The 19488-nt window shown below is 55.0% G+C and overlaps 1 long non-coding RNA gene across 1 annotated transcript; it reads right to left on the minus strand.

The window, feature by feature from the left end:
- Window positions 1-10636: 10636 nt before the first annotated feature.
- Window positions 10637-19159, minus strand: LOC141995518 (uncharacterized). The gene is made up of 3 exons (XR_012641343.1): window positions 19001-19159; window positions 16693-16886; window positions 10637-11179 (listed from the first exon to the last, which is right to left on the minus strand). It is a non-coding gene; the product is annotated as an uncharacterized LOC141995518 (long non-coding RNA).
- Window positions 19160-19488: the final 329 nt, after the last annotated feature.

Here is a 19488-nt window from a genome sequence, read left to right on the forward strand (position 1 = left end):
CACCAGCAGCTCCCGTCGTCCCCCAAACTGCTCCACCAGCCTGTCCGCAAGGCACTCCAGCCGTCCCGCAAACTGCTCCACAATATATCTTCACGCTCCCCCACTACTTAACACAACGCTCAGTAAATTCAGCTTGTAGCAGGGGAGCCTCAGTGCTGGTGCACCATTAGCCCAAAGTGAATTCAGCTCAGCAGCCTGCAACTAGACTCCTACTGGAATCAAAATTAGCTCTGATATTCCACAGTAGAGAGAAGAAGTGCAATTAGCATGTAAGGCCCTCACCAAGGAACCCCATGCCACCCAGCATTAATACTTGTCTCCAGTCTCTCTCAATTCACAGAGTTTTGGAACCCATGACCCTTGCCTAGCGAGTGCTACTTAGTTGATGGTGAGTCCCTCCATCATAACAAAAGGCCAAGTACATTTCCAAGCACAGTTCCCATAATCAGGGTAATAACAATTTATTCTTCCTGCCCCAATAACAGAGACACTGGGGATCCCACAGCAGCCAAAGTGACCATTTGGGCAGCTATGGCCTCATTCTAGGCGGGGTGCGTGTGCCTCTGCAAATGAGATCAGCCCCTGAAGTTCTTTTCCATAACTTGCCACACCTCACCACCAGATGTCAGGGCAGAGCTCATCCTGACTCTGCTTACACTTACAAGAAGTGGAAACTTGGACAGGTGGCTAGGGAGGAGCATGCAGGGGTGTAATCAGGAAAACCAAAGCACAACTGGAGTTGCAGCTAGCAAGGGATGTGAAGGGGAACAAGAAGGGTTTCTACGGGTATGTTAGCAACAAGAAGAAGGTCAAGGAAAGTGTGGGCCTCTTACTGGATGGGGGAGGCAACCTAGTGACAGAGGATGTGGAAAAAGCTGAAATACTCAATGCTTTTTTTGCTTCAGTCTTCACAGACAAGGTCAGCTCCCAGACTGCTGCACTGGGCAGCACAGCATGGGGAGGAGGTGAGCAGCCCGCAGTGGAGAAAGAACAGGTTAAGGACTATTTAGAAAAGCTGGATGTGCACAAGTCCATGGGGCCGGATGCGCTGCATCCGAGGGTGCTGAGGGAGTTGGCGGATGTGATTGCAGAGCCATTGGCCATTATCTTTGAAAACTTGCGGCGATCGGGGGAGGTCCCGGACGATTGGGAAAAGGCAAATATAGTGCCCATCTTTAAAAAAGGCAAGAAGGAGAATCCAGGGAACTACAGACCGGTCAGCCTCACCTCACCCTGGAAAAATCATGGAGCAGGTCCTCAAGGAATCCATTTTGAAGCACTTGGAGGAGAGGAAGGTGATCAGGAACAGTCTACATGGATCCACCAAGGGCAAGTCATGCCTGACCAACCTGATTGCCTTCTGTGATAACTGGCTCTGTGAATATGGGGAAAGCGGTGGACATGATATACCTTGACTTTAGAAAAGCTTTTGATATGGTCTCCCACAGTATTCTTGCCAGCAAGTTAAAGAAGTATGGGCTGGATGAATGGACTATAAGGTGGATAGAAAGTTGGCTAGATCGTCGGGCTCAACGGGTAGTGATCAACGGCTTGATGTCTAGTTGGCAGCCGGTATCAAGCAGAATGCCCCAGGGGTCAGGCCTGGGGCCGGTTTTGTTCAACATCTTCATTAATGATGTGGAGGATGGTGTGGATTGCACCCTCAGCAAGTTGTTGGATGACACTAAACTGGGGGAAGAGGTAGATATGCTGGAGGGTAGGGATAGGATACAGAGGGCCCTAGACAAATTAGAGGATTGGGCCAAAAGAAATCTGATGAGGTTCAACAAGGACAAGTACAGAGTCCTGCACTTAGGACGGAAGAATCCCATGCACCGTTACAGGCTGGGGACTGACTGGCTAAGCAGCAGTTCTGCAGAACAGGACCTGGGGATTACAGTGGACGAGAAGCTGGATATGAGTCAGCAGTGTGCCCTTGTTGCCAAGAAGGCTAATGGCAAATTGGGCTGCATTAGTAGGAGCGTTGCCAGCAGATCTGCAGAAGTGATTATTCCCCTCTATTCAGCACCGGTGAGGCCATATCTGGAGTACTGTGTCCAGTTTTGGGCCCCCCACTACAGAAAGGATGTGGACAAACTGGAGAGAGTCCAGTGGAGGGCATGAAAATGATTAGAGGGCTGGGGCACATGACGTATGAGGAGAGGCTGAGGGAACTGGGATTGTTTAGTCTGTGGAAGAGAAGAATGAGGGGGGATTTGATAGCTGCTTTCAACTACCTGAAGGGGGGTTCCAAAGAGGATGGAGCTTGGCTGGTCTCAGTGGTAGCAGATGACAGAACAAGGATCAATGGTCTCAAGTTGCAGTGGGAAAGGTTTAGGTTGGATATTAGGAAACACTGTTTCACGCGGAGGGTGGTGAAGCACTGGAACGGGTTCCCTAGGGAGGTGGTGGAATCTCCATCCTTAGAGGTTTTTAAGGCCCAGCTTGACAAAGCCCTGGCTGGGATGATTTAGTTGGGGTTGATCCTGCTTTGAGCAGGGGATTGGACTAGATGCCTCCTGAGGTCCCTTCCAGCCCTGATCTTCTATGATTCTAAGCTCCAGGGCAGCCAGTTCGGGTAGAGTGGGGAGCTGGTTCCCGGGAAGCCAGAGGAGCCATGTCACACGGGAGGTTTGGCCCAGGGCTGGGTGATGCACTGCAGCGTGTATGGGGCAGGGGCATGGGCCAGCCCTGTGGCCAAGGGGCGGGCTCTGGTGGGGCAACTCGCTGATACAGAAAACACAGAGCGGTCACTGTGCCAGCCAACACGACCCTGGCCCCCGCGACCAGGCAGACACATCCGGGGAGGGGAAACAGGCCGGGGGAAGGGGAAATGGAAGTGGCAGGGAGGAGTGGGGAAGGGACTTGCTCATGGGCACAGGCAGAGCTGGGAGCAGAGTTCGGTTGCCAGCTTGGTAATCTTTAAAAACCAGACACTCCAGCAGGAGGGCCAGAACCTCCCCTACCCCTCCTCTTCCCCCGAGGCCAAGCCCCCGTCCACTTCCCTAACCCTCTCCCCCCCCCGTCACTCAGTGCTCCCCCCACATCAGGAGGAACTGGCCTGCGGAGCTGGGGCTGGGGGCTGCAGCTGCCCGATGCAGGTAGGAGGTGGCCCCGGTTGAGTAGTGGCTGCCGCGGGCGATGACCCGGCGTCTCCCCACCTCCCCCACTGCAGTAACCGGACATTGAGTGTCCTGTCGTAGATCTGACCGGACGCTGTCGGGTCCCCTTTTTGACTGGACTTTCTGGTTGAGAACCGGACACCTGGCCACCCCAGCGTGGGGTCGGGCCCGGCGGCTTCCTCAGTGCGGTTGCGCTGTGGGGTGGAAGAGCAGCAGTCCGTGACGTGCGTCCCCCGAGGAATGGCGCTGCCCGGCTGGTGCCCACGTGGCGTGAGACGGTCGCCAGGGACAGACGCGGACGGGACACCCCAGCACAGCAGTGCAAGGGCCTCGCACAAACCATCCCGATGAGTCGAAAGAATAGTAAACATGGCAAGCGACCAGCTTGGCTTAATGGTGAAATCCTAGCGGATCTTAAACATAAAAAAGAAGCTTACAAGAAGTGGAAGGTTGGACATATGACCAGGGAAGAGTATAAAAATATTGCTCGGGCATGTAGGAAAGATATCAGGAGGGCCAAATCGCACCTGGAGCTGCAGCTAGCAAGAGATGTCAAGAGTAACAAGAAGGGTTTCTTCAGGTATGTTGGCAACAAGAAGAAAGCCAAGGAAAGTGTGGGCCCCTTACTGAATGAGGGAGGCAACCTAGTGACAGAGGATGTGGAAAAAGCTAATGTACTCAATGCTTTTTTTGCCTCTGTTTTCACTAACAAGGTCAGCTCCCAGACTGCTGCGCTGGGCATCACAGAATGGGGAAGAGATGGCCAGCCCTCTGTGGAGATAGAGGTGGTTAGGGACTATTTAGAAAAGCTGGACGTGCACAAGTCCATGGGGCCGGACGAATTACATCCGAGAGTGCTGAAGGAATTGGCGGCTGTGATTGCAGAGCCCTTGGCCATTATCTTTGAAAACTCGTGGCGAACGGGGGAAGTCCCGGATGACTGGAAAAAGGCTAATGTAGCGCCAATCTTTAAAAAAGGGAAGAAGGAGGATCCTGGGAACTACAGGCCGGTCAGCCTCACCTCAGTCCCTGGAAAAATCATGGAGCAGGTCCTCAAAGAATCAATCCTGAAGCACTTACATGAGAGGAAAGTGATCAGGAACAGTCAGCATGGATTCACCAAGGGAAGGTCATGCCTGACTAATCTAATCGCCTTTTATGATGAGATTACTGGTTCTGTGGATGAAGGGAAAGCAGTGGATGTATTGTTTCTTGACTTTAGCAAAGCTTTTGACACGGTCTCCCACAGTATTCTTGTCAGCAAGTTAAGGAAGTATGGGCTAGATGAATGTACTATAAGGTGGGTAGAAAGCTGGCTAGATTGTCGGGCTCAACGGGTAGTGATCAATGGCTCCATGTCTAGTTGGCAGCCGGTGTCAAGTGGAGTGCCCCAGGGGTCGGTCCTGGGGCCGGTTTTGTTCAATATCTTCATAAATGATCTGGAGGATGGTGTGGATTGCACTCTCAGCAAATTTGCAGATGATACTAAACTGGGAGGAGTGGTAGATACGCTGGAGGGGAGGGATAGGATACAGAAGGACCTAGACAAATTGGAGGATTGGGCCAAAAGAAATCTGATGAGGTTCAATAAGGATAAGTGCAGGGTCCTGCACTTAGGATGGAAGAATCCAATGCACCGCTACAGACTAGGGACCGAATGGCTAGGCAGCAGTTCTGCGGAAAAGGACCTAGGGGTGACAGTGGACGAGAAGCTGGATATGAGTCAACAGTGTGCCCTTGTTGCCAAGAAGGCCAATGGCATTTTGGGATGTATAAGTAGGGGCATAGCGAGCAGATCGAGGGATGTGATCGTTCCCCTCTATTCGACACTGGTGAGGCCTCATCTGGAGTACTGTGTCCAGTTTTGGGCCCCACACTACAAGAAGGATGTGGATAAATTGGAGAGAGTCCAGCGAAGGGCAACAAAAATGATTAGGGGTCTGGAACACATGACTTATGAAGAGAGGCTGAGGGAGCTGGGATTGTTTAGTCTGCAGAAGAGAAGAATGAGGGGGGATTTGATAGCTGCTTTCAACTACCTGAAAGGGGGTTCCAAAGAGGATGGCTCTAGACTGTTCTCAATGGTAGCAGATGACAGAACGAGGAGTAATGGTCTCAAGTTGCAATGGGGGAGGTTTAGATTGGATATTAGGAAAAACTTTTTCACTAAGAGGGTGGTGAAACACTGGAATGCGTTACCTAGGGAGGTGGTAGAATCTCCTTCCTTAGAGGTTTTTAAGGTCAGGCTTGACAAAGCCCTGGCTGGGATGATTTAACTGGGAATTGGTCTTGCTTCGAGCAGGGGGTTGGACTAGATGACCTTCTGGGGTCCCTTCCAACCCTGATATTCTATGATTCTATGACCTGGAGCCGGGCGAGGCCTGACCTGCAAGGAGGCTACATCCACTGGGGATTTGCTATGAAGAGGGGGAAGATGGGCCCGTTCTGTCCCAGCTCGCTGCTCCCATGCATGGCCCTGGGCCCCCCTTCCTTGGGGAGGCGGCTGGCTGGAGGAGCTGCAGGGCTGGCTGCTGAGGAAGGGCTCCAGGAGCAGCTGCCCCATTAACCTGGCATGTGCTCATGCAAGCCCTGTCTCTGCCCTGGCCCCAGATCACCCCTCCTTCTCCCAACTCCCCCCTTCCCTCCTTACCCTGCGCTGAGGCCAGGGGACGGAGACAGGGCTTGCATGAGCAATTCCAGGCTAATGGAGCCCCTGGAGCCCTTCCCCACCGGATGCTGGGTGCACAGAAGCCAGACCCTGAGCCCAGCACTGGGCCACCTGCCCCATTGAACGTGCTCCTGAAATAATCCCCGTGGCACGCTCTCCCCAGCGCTACCTGACGTAATGGTGAACCTCCCCGCAGAGCTGCCTCTCCCCGTCACCCAGCAGGGCTCCAGGCACCATGGGCCTGTCTGGCCCCATCGCCAGCGGCAGGTCTGCCATGCTGGGCCCAGGCACCAGCTCAGAGCAAGCAGCAGCTGCAAGACCAAGCCCTGCAGAGCTCCAGGAGGGGGGACCTGACCTCAGGACACCCCCTCTCCTCTCACTGCGGGGGGGTCCCTTCTCAATCAGCCCCACAGCGCCCCCACTTGGCCAGAGAAAGGAAGGAGAGGGAGGGCAGAACCAGCTTTGTCTAGAAGCAACTGGCAAGGGGCTGAGTGGGGTGGGGTGGGGGGTGAGGAACCCTAGGGCTGGTCAGAAAAACTTCCATGGAGCCATATCCCACGGGCAGCAAAACGTTTGGGAAAATCGGGTTGATTTCTCTGGAATTTCAATTGGAAAACCAATGAAAACATGGGAAACCAGTTTGTACAACCTCGGCAGGTCCTGTTTCTACCTCGGCAGACCCAAACCTGCCCAGCTTTCAGTCTGACGGGCTGCTGCGTTTGGATTGTTCTTGAATTTGCCATTCTACGTCAGAGTCTGGGTGACAGAGGCAATGGGGGGTATCACCCAACATTTCTAAACCAGCCCAAAGGGAAACGCAATGTTTGGAATGACCCGAAACAATTTCTGGTCAGGAATCGTCCTTCGGGGGAATTTTGGAATTGTTGGTTTTCTTCCTTTTTGGAACGAAGCCAGGTTTAGAAATCCCCAAATCCTTTGTGCAATGAGCTGTCCATCGTGTACCCTGCCCAGCTCTGCGGGCCCCACCCAGGCCGAAGATCCCCCAGCACACTGTCCCCTGGGGCAGACACAGCTAGAAACCAGCCCCTGGGGTTTTGGGTCTGAGTTGGATTCAAACCCAGAAGGGACCCATTTCCAGTTCTGGTTCAGATGTTGATAGAAATATCAAGCTAAACTCCTGCAGCGCCCATTAAAGGGCATTGCTTTTCCTCCAGGCTACAGAGCAGGGGATTGATACAGGGAGAGGGAAGGAAGGAACCAAGGGATGAGGGATGGCAGTAAGGAGGAGGGGCAGCGAATGGCTTAAAAGAAAGTGGTACCCCTCAATCCTCACCTGCAGCCTCCCACCCTGGTATACTACGGCGGGGTTCCCCACAGCTCTGCCGGTGCCCCTCAGTCCTGACCCCCCAGAAACCCCTACTATTCCAACCTGGGCTCTGTGACATTGCACTCCATAAAAATATGTTTATAAGTGTGAATATGATGTAACTGGAATATGTTTTATGCAAAAGGTCTCTTGTAAGGTATCATTACAAATCTTATAATCTGCTGAGTGTGGTCATCCTATTTGTATGAATGTACCGTTCTTGTATCTGAGACCAGAAATATGAAACATAACTCTGAGGACCTATTGTAATTATGCAAAGTGTGGGCCATTAATGGTGGTTTGGAATCTCGATGGCTCCCATTGCCTAGGACAATTGACTGTAGATGGCTCTGTTTACCTGCAAGTCTCCACTGCATAGGTGCAGGCCAGTCCCAATGGCCTGTGATGGGCTGTTAGATGGGGTGGGAGCTGAGTTACGACAGAGAATTCTTTCCTGGGTGTCTGGCTGCTGAGTCTTGCCCACATGCTCAGGGTTCAGCTGATCGCCATATTGGGGGTCAGGAAGGAATTTTCCCCAGGGCATATTGGAAGAGGCCCTGGGGGTTTTTCGCCTTCCTCTGCAGCGTTGGGCACGGGTCACTTGCTGGAGGATTCTCTGCTCCTTGAAGTCTTTAAACCACGATTTGAGGACTTCAATAGCTCCGACATAGGTGAGAGGTTTATCGCAGGAGTGGGTGGGTGAGATTCTGTGGGCTGCATTGTGCAGGAGGTCGGACTAGATGATCATAGTGGTCCTTTCTGACCTTAATATCTATGAATCTATGACATGTGAACATGTCACATGGTACTGGAATCCATCTTAAACCTGGTGCTTTTCCATTTAGAAGGAGGGGTGGGGACCCAGAGGAAGACAAAGGATTCCCGCCTTCTGCCAAAGCTATAAAAGGGGGTGGAACAGAACAAAGGAGGCCAGTCATGAAGAAATCCCCTAGCTACCACCTGAGCTGGAACAAGGGCTGTACCGGGGAAAGGATCGGGCCCAGTCTAGGAAGGAGTCCAGTCTGTGAAAGAAGCTTATTGGACCATCTCTGAGGGTGAGATTTCATCTGTAACCAGTTTCTTAATGTATTAGGCTTAGACTTGCATGTTTTGTTTTATTTTGTCTGTTATTATTTGAAACCACTTAAATCCTACTTTTTAAACTTAATAAACTCACTTTTGTTTATTAATTAACCCAGAGTAAGTGATTAATACCTGGGGGAGCAAGCAGCTCCCCCAGGTATTAATCAGTGTTATAGAAACAGTGTTATAGAGGGCAGACAATTTATGAGTTTACCCTGTATAAGTTTTATACAGAGTAAAACGGATTTATTTGGGGTTTGGATCCCATTGGGAGCTGGGTATCTGGGTGCTGGAGACAGGACTACCTGCTGAGTGGTTTTCGGTTAAAGTCTGCAGCTCTGGGGACGTGGTTCAGACCCTGAGTCTGGGTTGCAGCAGGCTGGCGTGTCCAGCTCAACAAGGCAGGGTTCTGGATTCCCAAACTGGCAGAGAAAACGGGCTCAGAGGTAGTCTCGGCAAAACAGGTGACAGTCCCAAGGGGATCTCTGTGACCGAATCTGTCACAGGCTCCCCCTCCCTCAGCTCTGCCAGTGCCCCTCAGTCCTGACCCACAGCCCCCTGCTATTCCCGCCCTGGGCTTTCCCACACATCACAGCTGTACCAATGCCCCTCTCCATGGGCTTCAGAGCTCCTGGGCACCTCTGGGGGCAGAAGCCCTGTTCCCGTTAGAGGTGTATGTGGCATGGGCTGCTTCAAAAACATACATCACAAGTGACCAGGGACAACCACCAATGGGATCGGGACTGGGGAGTGGGGAACAACAGAAGCAGCTGTGCCCTTTCCCCCTCCTGCTATCCTCTGCCCCCTCGCTAGGAACTGTCCCTTCCAGCCTTCCGGGAACTTCCCGCCCACCCCCCAGTCTCCTGACCCTCCAATCCCACAGCCCTGCTGTGTGTTGGCAGTAGGGCATTAGGGGGAAGCTACTGTTGTCTCTTGAGTGACTGGCTACTTAATTATGCATCACCCCTGGCCTCTAGTAGTTGTAACTGAATGGTGTGTCATAGCCCCTGTACCGCTGACAGTTAGTGGGGATTCTCCCATAGCTCAGATGACCACGGGCCTTGGTTTTGGGAGTTCAAGTGCTGCTGAAATCCTGCTGAATGTGATGGCCTTAAAGTCTGTTCTTAGAAGAGGGAGCTTGTAACTGGGGCGTCGGGGTGGGACAGAGAGAGGAGAGTGGGGAGGCCCCAGCTGGGCTGTAATGACCACTCTTCTACTCCTGCACCGGCAAGGCTCCCCCTGCTCCTCCCTAGGCCAGCCGTTTCACATGGGGGCGTGCAGGACACAGCCAGATCCCGCACAGCACCGGCAGTGGGCTGCAGCAGGGAGCAGTCGGGGCCTGCAGAGACACTGCAGCATGCATGGAAGGAAGGCAGGCGGTTGCCTGGTGCCCAGCGGCTCATGGGGACGCTCTGCCGGGAATCGGCCCTGCGGAGGGAGCGCACTGGTCCCGTCTGGGCCAGCACAGAAATAAACAGCCAGCGCTGGTGACTCAGCAAAGCGGCTTTAACCTCTCCCTGGCCAGAGCCCAGGGGAATCCAAACAACCTAATACCACAGCAAGCAAATGGGGGGCATGGGGGAGCTGCCGAGGCCGGAGCGGCCACAGGACCAGATGGTGGCCGAAGCCTCCATCCCCAGGGCTGATTCCCCTTCTCAGCACGTAACTCACAGAGCCCAGGCCAGAGACTTCCACCCCGTCACCCCTGTACGGAGCCCAGTGACTGCAGCATGGTCCAGGAGGGCAGCCGGTCTGGGCATGAAGCCGTCGAGAGACCGCGAATCCCCCCATCCTGGGGAGCGGGTTCCAGGGGTTAATCACCCGCGCTGCTGCCAGTTGGTGCCCAGGTTCTAACTGGACTTTGTCTGGCTTCAGCTTCCGGCTGTTGGTTCTTATCCTGCCCCGTCTCTCTCCGCTAGATTCAAGGGCCCCTCGGCAGCTGGCATTTGCTCTTCGGGCATGTCCTCATCCACCCCAGCCAGTCACCCCTCCGTCTCCTGTCCGATGAACTAGCTGTCTCCTGCTGCCCTGTGGGCCCATGCCCTGCACCGCTTGCATGGGAAGCAGCCTGGTCCTGGCTCCTTCATCCAGAGCAATGGACCGAGCACCCCTGGCTTGGGAGCAGCTGGGCCCAGGACTGCCCAGCCCCCTAGGTCCCACGCCCCACACTTCACCACCCTGTGATTCTGGCCTGTGGTTTGGGGGTTGCTCTCTTCTGAAGGAACGAACTATGTTCAGTCTGGAAAAGAGGAGATTGGGGGAGGCAGGAGAGCGGTTTTCAGATACGTGAAAGGCTGCCATAAAAAAGATGGAGAAAAGTTGTTCTCGCTTGCTACAGGGGGCAGGATAAGAGGCCGTGGGTTCAAACTAAGGCTGTCGATAAATTGCAGCTAACTCACGTGATTTACTCAAAAAAATGAGTCATGATTAATCGCAGTTTTAATCCCACTGTTCAACCCATACCAGTAGAATACCAATTGAAACGTCTTAAATATTTGTGGATGTTTTTCTACATTTTCAAATATTCTGATTTCAGTTACAACACAGTCTACAAAGGGTAGAGCGCTCACTTGATGTTACTTTTGATTACAAATACTTGAATTGTAAAAATGACAGACGAAAGAAATCGTATTTTTCAATTCACCTCATACCAGTACGGGTGTGCGATCTCTTTGTTGTGAAAGCGCAACTTACAAATGTAGATTTATTTTGTCGCTGTCACGGCGTCCCCGGGCGATGCTCTGGAACTGCTCCCCATGAAACTAGTCAGGACTCTGGGGAAGTCTCCTCTCGGGGAGCAGCCTGTCTGCAGGGCACACAGCTCACCCGGCTCCACCTTCCTGGGTCTGACCTCGGAGCATTCAGCGTCATCTGCCCTTCCGTGCACTTCCCACAGCCAGTCCGCTCAGGCGGGGTCCTGGGGAAGCCAGAGGGTCCTGCCCCCCAACTCCGCAGTCAGACGGGACTCTCAGCCAGCCACTAAAACAGAAGGTTTATTAGACGAGAGGAACATGGTCTAACACAGAGCTTGTAGGTGCAGAGAACCAGACCCCTCAGCTGGGTCCATTTTGGGGCCAGTGAACCAGACAACCAGGTCTGCACTTCACTCCATGTCCCAGCCAGCCCCAAAACTGCCTCCCCCTCCAGCCCCTCCTCCTCTGGGCTTTGTCCCTTTCCTGGGCCAGGAGGGCACCTGATCCCTTTGTTCTCCAACCCTTTAGCTCTCACCTTGCAGGGGGGAAGGGCCAGGCCATCAGTTGCCAGGAAACAGGGTGTCGGCCATTCTCTGTGTCCAGACCCCTGCACACCCCTGCCCTCTAGGGCTCTGCAATGATCATACACCCTTACCCCACCCCCTAGATACTTAAGAACTGCCTAGGGGAAACTGAGGCACCCCCACACTATTCAGAGGAAACATTAAGAACAGTCCCACTTCATCACAGTTGTATAGCTGCACTCAATAACAAAAAATGTAAAACTTTAGAGCCTACAAGTCCACTCAGTCCTACTTCTTGTTCAGCCAGTCGCTAAGAGAAGCAAGTTTGTTTACATTTATGGGAGATCATGCTGCCTGCTTCTTATTTACCGTGTCACCTGAAAGTGAGAAATGGCATTTTTGTAGCTGGCATTGCAAGGTATTTACGTGCCAGACATGCTAAACATTTGCATCCCCCTTCGTGCTTCGGCCACCATGCCAGAGGACTTGCTTCCACGCTGATGATGCTTGTTTAAAAAAATGCTTTAGTTACATTTGTGAGTGAACTCCTTGGGGGAGAATTGTGCGTCTCCTGCTCCATGGTTTTACCCGCATTCTGCCATACAGTTTGTGTTATGGTCGTCTAGGAAGAACACTGGGAAACAGCCAAAACCCGGCTCCATGGACCGCACGGGAATAAGCCCCCAGGATGGGGCCCAGGGCAGCTCCCAGCTACATCTCAGCCTGGCCTGTGGCTGGGTGCTTCACTCACCCATGTGGCAGGGGCACTCAGCCCTAACCCGAACCCCAGCTTTCGGCTTCAGTGTTCAGCCGGCGGGTGCAGTCACAGGTCTGACACTGAACTCAGAGGCATTTTCCTATTTGTCACGCAGAGCCCCAGGCATGAGGGACCCTCGTATGGGGGAGGGAGTAATGGGGGAGACACAGAGCCCCTGGCATGGGGGAGGGCTTGCAGGGAGTCCCTGCAATAGAGGGGGATGGGAGGGTGGCACACAGGGTGTTGGGGAGGGGGAGGCTGAAGGAGGAACGGAAGGAGCCCCTGGGTGTGCAATGCCCTAGAGAAGCAATAAAGCGTGCGACTCGCTAGTACGGAGGTTGGAGATCTCGTCCTAGGGACCACCTCCCCGGGCCCTGGTGCAGAATGGAGGAGGCTTTTTCTTCTCCATTCTCGTCTCTCCTTGGAATCTAGGAATCTAGCGTCCTATCCCATGCGCCGCACTGGGGCCTCGGCGCACTTGCCGGTCGTGCGTTAAGTGACATGATTAACATCTGGCGTGTGGCTGGTTCGCGTGCTCATCCTCTCCCCGGGGGGCGAGTTGAGTGTGCAGTGGAGTGACCTGTTGGGTTGTTTTATATAAACGATCTGTACGCTGAGCTCTGATTGTTCATCTTAGAGACTCCGAGGCCAGAAGGGGCTTTCGGGACCATCTCTTCTGACCTCCTGCATAGCCCAGGCCACAGACTGGCCCTGAATTAATTCCTGTGTGAACTAGAGCAGAGCTGTTAGAAAATCGTCCCAACTTGAGCTCAAAATGGTCAGGGATGAAGAATCCACCACAGCCCTTGGGAAGATGTTCCAATGGTTAATTCCTCCCATTGTTAAAAATGTACACCATATTTCAAGTCTGAATTAGACTAGCTTCAACTTCCAGCCATTGGACCGTGTTAGACCTTCCGCTGCGTTAATAAATAGATATTCCCCATGGAGGTACTTACAGACTGTGAGCAAGTGACCCCTGAACCTTCTCTTTGTTAAGCTAAATAGATGGAGCTCCTGGAGTCTCTCACTCCAAGGCAGGTTTTCCAATCCTTTAATCCTTCTCGTGGCTCTTCTCTGACCCTGCTCCAACTTATCAACAGTCTCCTTGAACTGTGGGCACCAGAACTGGACACAGGATTCCAGCAAATGTTGTACCAGTGACCAATACAGAGGTAAAATAACCTCCCTGCTCCTCCTTGAGATTCCCATTTATGCATCCCAGGATCACATCATCCCTCTTGGCCACAGTGTCGCACCGGAAGCTGGTGTCCAGCTGATTATCCATCATGACCCCCAACTGGTTTCTGCTTCCCAGGATAGAATCCCCCCAGTATAAGTAGGGCCTACTTTCTTTGTTCAGAGATGTATGACTTTACCTTTGGCCTTGTTAAAACACACAGTTTGCTTGCTCCCAGCTTACCAGCCGAGCCAGATCACTTTGTCTCAGTGACTCACAGTGTCTCAGTGACTCAGATTGACAGGTCTATAATTATCCTGGTCATCCTGTTCATCCTCTTTAAATACTGGCCATCTTTAGCTTTCTTCCTGTCTTCTGAAACTTCCCCAGTGTTCCAAAACTTATTGAAAATCAACATTAATGGGCCAGACCACTCCTCAGTCAGCTCTTTTAAAACTCTTGGATGCACATTATGTTGGCCCGCTGCTTTAAAGATGTTTAACTTCTAGTAGCTGCTGTTTAACATCCTCCTGAGTTATGGTTGAAATAGAAAATGTTTCATCCGCCTCATATGCTATGATCACATCATCTGGCTTTTCCCCAATAGAGGAGAAATTTTGAACATTTTGTCATTTCAGCTTATTATTGACAATTCTCCCATTTCTGCAAAGTAATACATCAGTACCACTGCCCGGGCGCAGAGGCTGTGCACTTTGTGGTTGTTGTTATAACCAGGGGGAGTTTGTGCCGTAGTCATTGTCCCTCATGGCACCCGCCACTGCAGGTTCCCATCCCCTGCTCCTGTTAGCCCCATGGAGAGGGGGCAGCCTGGGGTTCAGACAGGGCACAGGTATCTCCCACACATGGGGTGCCGGGCTCAGAATGCTGCTTCTTCAGTGCTACGCACACAGGCCTCTAACCCTTGAGCTAAAGGGAAATGCCATTAGCCAGCACTACTAGGAGGTCTGTTATCCTCCCTCTGAGCAGCCAGTAGGGGGCACCATCCCTCTCACACAAAGCCAATGGGTCACAGCCTTGTCCCACTTGCCTCTTGTTCCTCTCCTGTTGTATTTAAAACCCCACCCTGCCAGGGCTGGGGCCTATCATTGGTGGTCCCTGGGTGCTATTCGGGCAGAAGCAGCTCACCACAGCAATCCCATAGGGAAACAGAGAAACCTCCTGCTCTCTCCTTGCAGTGGGGAGGGTTACAGGCCCCTGCGTGTGTGGGATCCTCCCTCTGCCAAGCGAATCAGCAGCTCCCTGGCACTGAGCCAGAGCTGAGCACCCTCTTCTCCCATCTGCTGCAGTGTGAGGGGGCTGCCTTTGTACGGCGCCTAGCGCAATGGGGTGCTGCTCCATGACTGGGGCTCCTAGGCGCTATGGCAATGCAAATAATAAATAATAATAAGTGGGGGACCGGGCCCAATAAAATAGTTCATCCTGCAGGATCGGTCCCGATAAGGCAACCCACCCCTCAGTGTCGGGCCCGATAAGGTACCTCACCTACATGATCAGGCCTGAAAAAGTGACTCATAGTTCTTGGAGGGAATCCCAACACTCAGTCTGCAGGATCGGGCCCAATAAGGTGTCTCACCTGCAGAACTGGGCCTGATGAGGCAACACCCCACAGGATCGGGCCCATCAGGCACGCGTTCCTTCCCCCACATGTGAATCTGCATGCAATGGGCCCATTCTGCCCTGGGCGTGGGCTCCGTGGCACCCAGCTGGCCCCGCAGTCCCCCAACACCAGGGGGATGTGGCTTTGGCAGTCAGAAGAGGCTTGTCTGGGACGATGGTGCCCCCCCGGGTGCAGCGCCAGTTACCCCAGTACAGCCCCACTGCCCGCTGTCTCCCCCCAGCCCAGGGAGCAGGGCACGGAGCCCCGTCCGACCCCGGCGCTTTGCATGCTCTGGCTGCCACTGACGTCACCCCCGAGCTGTCTCCTGTCTTGAGCCCCGGCCCCCCCTTGATCCCATTCACTAAGCTGATTAGCAAGGACGCAGACAGCTACAGATGCCAGTTAAAGCGCCCGCGTGGGGCGGGAGACACGGGCAGGGACAGCAGGAGGCCAGCGCCAACGGGCATCCCAAGGCCAGACGATGCTTTGTCCTTGGGCCTGGCCCAGCTGCTGAGGGCCCCAAGAGCCCCCCAGGCTGTGCCAGGCACCGGCTCCCGCTCCCCCAGCATGCCCTTTGGGAGCTGCAGTGCATTCGGCGAGGGCAGCAGGTGCCCACAGCCCCATTAGCCTCCGTGGCACATGGAAAGGCAGCAACGGGGAGGCGAGGCAAAAGGCGAAAGGCGAAAGCGAAAGGTGCCACATCCATCCCTGAAGGGCTTATTGTCACTGCGATCGGCTGGGTCCTCTGTGGGGAAGGGGCTTCCTTGTGTTTGCCCATCCCTGCTGCCCAGGGCTGACAGTGCCCCCTGCTGGAGAGGTGCAGGACCAGCACCCAGCTGGGCCCTCCCGCTCACCGGTTTGTGGCAAGCCCTGGCTGCCAGGGGCCAGCAGTTCCCCACTGGCAGTTTCCCAGTGGGCGCCATGGGCCATACCATGCGGCATTTCGGTGTCCCTGGAAAAGCTGCCCCCCTGCTTGGCTGCCTGGTTCCCAGTCTCTGCGAAGAGGCCGAGAAGTGAAAGTGCCACGGAGGATGAGCATCCCTCTCCCCGGTAGGGAGGGAGTCCCCTGCAGGGTCCAATCCTGCATGGCCTTAGGCAGCCCTGTCCCTACTCTGTGCCTCGGTTTCCCCACCTGTACCACAGAGATGATGACAGTGACTCACCTGGCACCCAGGGAATTAGTGTCTGCTCAGTGCCTTGGCCATGACCACGCGAAGGTTTATTGCTAGGGCACGGCTGCTGTACGTGCCCAGTGAGCTTCACGGCTCATTCTCCGGCACTGCCAACCAGGGCCAACGTTCACCAGTGACAGATGCCGGGGACACAGTCACTCACCAGCCAACCCCGCACAGCCCAGAAAGCCAGGCGCTCGCTGCTTCCGCCTTACCCTACCCTCCCTGCCTAATGGCAGCGCCCACACGGAGACGCCCAGCCAGGCCCAGAGGGTGCAACGACCTCATTATCGCTCGGGGGCAAGAGACAAGACCCAACTGCCAGACAATGAATTGTGGTGACAAGTTCCTGACAAGGTGTCGGGCCCGGAGCGCTCGCCTGGGGACACGATTTCACATTCAGGCCCTGGCGGGCAGCGTTCGGTTAAACCCCAGGGCCCGGCTCCGCTGGGGAGAAGGCCGCACTGAAATCCAGGCCCAGGGAGCAGCTGACTCACTGGCGCCGCCCTTGGGGGCGCACCGAGGAAGCAGAGAAATAGCCTAAATACCTCGTGGCTTCAGGAACGGGCGCCCAGGGGTTAGGTTATTTCCTGTGCTGGGGAGAAGGGATGAAAGGTCTCTTGCTGGAGTGGATCTTGGTGACTGGTCTGCGCCTGCGTGTGGATGCCAGCTGTGGGGGGCAGGTCGTGGGAGGGAGCGGAGCAGCCCGAGCGCCTTCCTTCCGCTAGATCAAGGCAAAATACTGAGGAAAAAAAGGTAAAAAGGAAAGAAAAGTGGAAAGGAAGGTTCAAAAAAATGGAACTGGGAGGGGTTGTTCCTGCATCCTGATCTCCACTGAGCTGCGCGCCCTGCCTCACCCAGCTCTCCCCCTCCAAATCCCCTTCTGCCCCCTCCCCAGCCCCCCTCTGTGCTCAGCCCCCTGGCCCAGCCCCGCCCTGGGGCATTGCAGGTTCCGGGATCCAGGGTGCTCCTGACCGGCAGTTGTCGCTCTTGGGGCCCCAAGTGTGAGCCGAGTGTGACGGCACCCCGGGCACAGGCACAAGGGGCTGTGGCGGGTGAATGCCCTTCTCCCACTGCAGGGTGTTGGTAGCCCATGGGTAGCCACTGGCCGTGCTGAGGGAACATGCCACGGCTGTCGCTGCTGCATGAGGACTGGATCAGCCGCTTACCAGGAGTTTGCCAGCAGGGGACGGGCGCTGCAGCCCCTTCCCTCCTCCTCGGGGCTGGGACCGCATCAGACCTGGGCACCGGCAGGGAGGGAGCTGCTCCGAGCGGGGGCAATCTGCCGTCCGCAAGGGGAGCAGGCGAGGAGAGCGGATTCTGCTGACTAAGCCCCTGCTCAACAGCCTCCGTGACATCAGAGTGACCCTGGATTGCGAGCTCTGGGTCACTGGATCCTTCCCCCTCCCGCTAAGGCCCCTCAGCCCAGGACTGGGGCTATTTTGCTTGGCAGCTCCAGCAATCCCTTGGGGGCTGACATCAGCATGAGCAGACTCTGGCTCAGCTGGGACTTGCAGCCCCTGCCCGGGTCCCTGCTGCCCAGGCTCCCCAGAGCGCCCATCCCGTTGGCAGGGACAGGCCAGGCCGACGCTAGCTGGCGCAAAGGAGGAGAGACTCTTGGTCCCCCCCAGGGGCAGCAGGGTGTCTCTCAGCGGGGGGTGGCGCGAGGATGATCCTGCCCACTCCAGTGGGTGCAGCCAGCACTGAAACCACCCTCAGGTGGAGCCGGCGTTCGGTTCAGTTGGGTCCGGGCCTTGCTCGGTTCAAACAGGCGCATGCCAATAGCAGACCGCAATCCGCGAGGTGACCAGACATTGCACCTCGCAGCCCCAGAGTGCCGCGCGCTTCGCAAAGCAGGGTCAGGATCATTCCTCCATGGGAGAGGGGGGAACTGAGGCACTGAGAGGGGCAGTGACTTGTCCAAGGTCACCCAGTGAGTCAGTAACAGAGCTGGGAAGTCCTAGACCCAGGCCCTACTCTCTGGACCACACTGCCCCTCTGGGCCCAGAGCCCCCAGCCGTCTCATCTCTACGCTGGCCACGCGTGGGATCCTGGCCCCACTGGAGCCAATGAGAGCCAGGATTTCACCCTGTGGTCTGATGTGGTACCATCTGGACCACGGAGCCTCCTGCACTCTCTCGTGGCACTTCAGTGGCTCATTATTATTCCCTGGGATGGACTTGCCCACCCTGAGAAAGCTCCAGTGGGTGCAGACCCAGCAGCCCGTCTGCTCAGCAATGCCAGGTGCTGCAAGCCCATCCCCCTGACGTCCCACCTCCTCCACTGGCGGCCCTGTGGTATGGAGCCCAGTGCAAGGGCTCTGTCCTGAGATTCACATTCCCCCTGTGGGATCAAATCTGGCTCCGTCTGTAACCATGACCTCCCCTCACAGCCATGTCCAGCGAGGACAAGGACTCCAAACCAAGACAGATCCATCACAGGCCCTGGAGCCTGACTGGGGAACTATCTGCCACTAGAGAGATGGGACTGTGTGCCTTAGACCTCAACTCAGCCCTGTGACTGGGCTTCCCCATGGTAATAACCATCACCGTCTCTCTGAGCCGATCGCCAGGCTGTTTACTCCTGCCGTCTGCGAAAGGAGGGAGCGAGTCATTGTTCTTCCTTTTTACGCACTTGGGAGCCACCACACCCGTGGGGGGCACAGAAATGCCTAATTAGCGGGCGCCTGCGTGCTGCTCGCCCTAGTAACTAGGCCATTAAGCCGTTAACATGGCAACTAGGGATGCTCCTGTCGGTACTCCCCATCCGAGGGACCCTGCTCAGGCCGGAACGGTCAGAGCCTTGAGCATCCCCCCCATCCACGCCCCCCCTTCTCCTCCTGGCTGTCATAGTTACCACACTGCAGAGGCATCCTGCATTCTCCATTAGCCGCTGACCCAGCCGCGGCGAGCCCTGCACTTCTCAGTCACCAGCTGACAGCTCTAAATAGACTGCACCAAAATCCCACCAATCAGCAGGCCGGCGCGCCCCGTGCCATGTGCCATATGCCTGATTCACAGTTTTTGATCAGGAATTCCTAATAAGGTCCCCGCTCAACAATTAGCTGCAGCAGGCCACCGAGGGGCGGGGCAGGGATCCACTCTGAATCTCCCAGAACGGATCAGAAGGGGGGCGGGATGGATGATGGATTTTGGGGGGAGAGGGAGTCATTTTCACCCACCCCACCCTGCTCTCTGTCAGTTTCCTCTGCATCTGTTTGCTCCTTTGTTTGGTGGTTTACCTTGTTGGCACATCTGTCTCGCACATCTGCTTTCAGCCACAGGCAGGAGCGTTGGTAGCCCCAGTCGGCTTAATCAGAGTTCACTGAAGTAGAAAAACACCCG

This window comes from Natator depressus, chromosome 11, assembly GCF_965152275.1.
Source record: "Natator depressus isolate rNatDep1 chromosome 11, rNatDep2.hap1, whole genome shotgun sequence".
Classification (NCBI taxonomy): domain Eukaryota; kingdom Metazoa; phylum Chordata; order Testudines; family Cheloniidae; genus Natator; species Natator depressus.